The 3433-nt window shown below is 64.4% G+C and overlaps 1 pseudogene across 1 annotated transcript; it reads right to left on the reverse strand.

The window, feature by feature from the left end:
• Positions 1-329: 329 nt before the first annotated feature.
• On the reverse strand, positions 330-2074 carry LOC116914498 (annotated as a pseudogene). Its single transcript, XR_004389753.1, has one exon. The product of XR_004389753.1 is annotated as a transcription factor SOX-1-like (transcript).
• Between the last annotated feature and the right edge of the window lie 1359 nt (positions 2075-3433).

Genomic DNA, 3433 nt, shown 5'->3' on the forward strand with positions numbered 1-3433 from the left:
CCGGGACTTCCTTACTCTTGGACCATCCTGATAATTTCTCCTCCAACAGATTGCTAATTGTATTTTGAACTAAAAAAAAAACATGCATATAAAATTAGCACGTTTCGATTTCGTAGGGAAACCGGTTTTTCTCTCTTCAATGTATTGATTCAAATTTGATGCATTTTTTGGGGGGGGGATCTCTCTTTGTTTTTCGTTTTTAGATGAAAGACTTGTAGGCTATGTACATCCGACTCCTCTCCCGTCCCATATCGCAACGCCTAAAATAAAAATGTCACAACTCCTTTACAAGAAATAATACAAAACAAAACAAAAAAAATTGCAAATGCTCGGATACAGAGTTTTACAAAACCCAGAATATAACTCCACCGTCTGAGAGGGCATTGCGGTATAAATTAACCAACCAACCCAAAAGAGCCTTAACAGCTACAAAAAACTCGTAAATGGTTGGATCTGCCTTACTAGATTTATAACAAGTGAGAAGGGCTCGAGGTCCGTCCCTCGGCCTCAGGCAGAAGAGCCGGCGGGAAGCAAACCCCGGAAAAAGTTACAGAGCCGGCAGTCATACAAAAGTTGGCATCGCCTCGCTAGGTTTTTGTCTTTTGTCCTCCCGAGCCGAGAAAACGCTGTGTGCCTCCTCTGCGGACGATAAATACTGTACAAAAGGTCTCGTGAAAACACGGAAGTTCAGTCTAAGAGGCCAGTCTGGTGTCAGCGCCTCAGAGTCCCGGGAAAGGTGAGGGGGGCAGATGTCACCTGGCGCTCGGCTCTCCAGAGCGGTCTTTTTCACTAGAGCGCGGAGACATCTGTACAAACTGGGGCTCTGGAGGCTGGGGAACAGGCCTCACGCTCTTCGTCGCCGGGGCGCCGGCCTTGAGCCGCAGTGTCCCCGGCGTCCCCGCGGCGCTAGATGTGCGTCAGGGGCACCGTACCGTTGACGCCCGCGCCCGCGCCCTGGTAGTGCTGTGGCAGCGAGTGCAGCCGGCTTTGGGCCGCGGCAGCCGCAGCCGCCGCCGGGTCGCCACCCTCGCCGGCCGGCAGGTACATGCTGATCATCTCGCGCAGGTCCCCGGGGCACGGCGCCCGCGAGTGAGCCGGAGCCGGCGGACTGCCGCTCGGCTCGGACTTGACCAGAGAACCGAGGGCGCCCAGGGCACCCGACGACGCGGCCGCCGCAGCCGCCGCGGCCGCCACCGCCGAGTTCTGGTGCGCGCCGCCCGCCAGCGGCGGCGGCGGCTGCCGCGGCACTGTAAGGGATGCCGCCGTAGCCCGAAGGCGACGCGCCCGTAGCCCTGAGAGTTGGAGATGGGGCTGTACTGCAGCGCGCCCATGTCGTAGCGGTGCATGGGCTGCGGGTTGTGAGGATGCGCGTGCGGATGGTGCGGGTGCGGGTGCGCCGGGTGCGCGTGCGGGTGCGCGCCGCCCGCGCCTGGGTGCTGCCCGTAGGCCAGCTGTGCCTCCTGCATCATGGCCGCGGCCGCAGCCGCCGCGGCCACCGAGCCGGGGTAGGCGCCGTTAGCCCAGCCGTTGACATGCGCGTAGCCTCCTCCCGCCGCGCCGCCGGGGCTCTCCAGGCGCTGGCCCACGGCCGCCGCCCCGACGCCCACGCCCACGCCCATGGCCACCGCTGCGCCGCCACCACCTGCTCCGGCCGCCAGCAGCCCGCCGGCCAGCGAGTACTTGTCTTCTTGAGCAGCGTCTTGGTCTTGCGGCGCGGCTGGTACTTGTAATCCGGGTGCTCCTTCATGCAGCGCGCGCAGTCTCTTGGCCTCGTCGATGAACGGCCGCTTCTCGGCCTCGGACACGACCTTCCACTCGGCCCCAGGCGCTTGCTGATCTCCGAGTTGTGCATCTTGGGGTTTTCCTGGGCCAGCTTGCGCCGCTGTCCGCGGGACCACACCATGAAGGCGTTCATGGGCCGCTTGACCCGATCCTGGTTGGCCTTGGTGCCCCCGCCGCCGCCGCCGCCCCCGCCCCCGCCGCCGCCCCCGCCCGCCCCGGCCGGGCCTGAGAGGTTCGTGGGCGCCTGGGCGCCGGGCGAGTGCAGGTCGGTCTCCATCATCATGCTGTACATCTGGGCGGCTAGCAGGTTCACCGGTACCGCAAAGAGAGGGCCTGGAGCATAGACGGCCGGGTGGGGGTGGGTGGGTGGGGAGAGGATCAGCCCAGAGAGACTGGGGGGTGGGGTGGGTGCCTAGCAGAGAGAAGGGGGTTGGGTGGAGGCCACAACAAAAAAGAGGCAAAAGCACACGCACTTAGCGCGGGTCCAGCTCGCAGGTGGAAAGTTTCTCCGGGTGCACAAACCACTTGCCAAAGAGGCCGATGGCCAGGATGATTGCCGTCGCCGCTGCCGCAGTCCGGTCGCTCAAGGCTGAGCTGTGCAAACAGGTGCAGTCGTGGCCAAGTTAAGGCTTCACTTTCTGGGTCTGAAGCGGTGCCGCTGGGCCCGACGCGGGGTTCGCTGCCTCCTCTTGGCGGCTCGAAGTCTCCTTCCTGTGCTGGCTTCCTTGGCGGCTTCCAACTCTGGGGCCGCAACTTCTAGCAAGGCGGTGCGCCGCGTGCGCTGGGCATGTGCTGGTCCCAGGTGCCTGGGGGGAGCCAGGCGCTGAGGGGGACTCGGAGGGGGGTTCGGAGGGGGCGATCGCGGTGCAGCCAGGGAGGGGGTTAGGGACAGCGGCGGGAGTGCCAACGCGAGCAGAGAGCCAGAGAGCCGGGCCGCTGTGCCCAGGACAAGCTGTCCGCTGCCTGCCCGGGGCCGTGCGCTCGGAGCGGAGGCGCACGCGGGGCCGGTGGCGCGGGGGGCCCAGCAGCCATACGCCGGGCCCGGGCTGCCATTAAATGAGCGCGCCGCGGCCAATGGGAGCTGGCGGCGGCGGTGATTTGCATGGCGCGCTGGCGAGTGACGTGGGGAGGGAGTAGATACACTGGGCGCGGGCGGCGGAGCAAGGAGGTGGAGGAGGAGAGAGGAGGGGGGAGCAAGGGCAGGAAGGAGGGGGAAAAGGGGGCGCGGGGGGGCGGGGTCACAGCCACATTGCTTCCTGAGCGCGCGCGCGCGGTGGCGACGGCGGCGAACCCGGAGCTCGCCCCCTTCGCCTCTCCCCGCCCGCGCGCTCCGAATGATTAACGATTGGGTTGAAAACCAAGAGGAAGAAAGAATCGCTGTCGGGGGAGGCGGGGGGGGGAAATACAGCCCGGGGTCGTGTTTAAATGCGCTCATTGGAGACCCAGCTCCTCCCCTGTCCCCAGCCAGCCAACTCTGTGCCCGCTGGGAAGGGGAAAGTTGGAGATAGAGGCCTGACTTTGCACTCAGCTCAGCCAGAGTGCAGAATAACAGCGGTGCGGGGGAGATCCTCCCAGGGGGAGCTTAGGCCTAAAGTACCTCTGCTGGGTTTCAGGCCAAGCGGGGCCGCTCAGTCTCTCCCACCCCCTGCGC

The sequence above is a fragment of the Rattus rattus genome, chromosome 13, assembly GCF_011064425.1.
Source record: "Rattus rattus isolate New Zealand chromosome 13, Rrattus_CSIRO_v1, whole genome shotgun sequence".
NCBI lineage: Eukaryota > Metazoa > Chordata > Mammalia > Rodentia > Muridae > Rattus > Rattus rattus.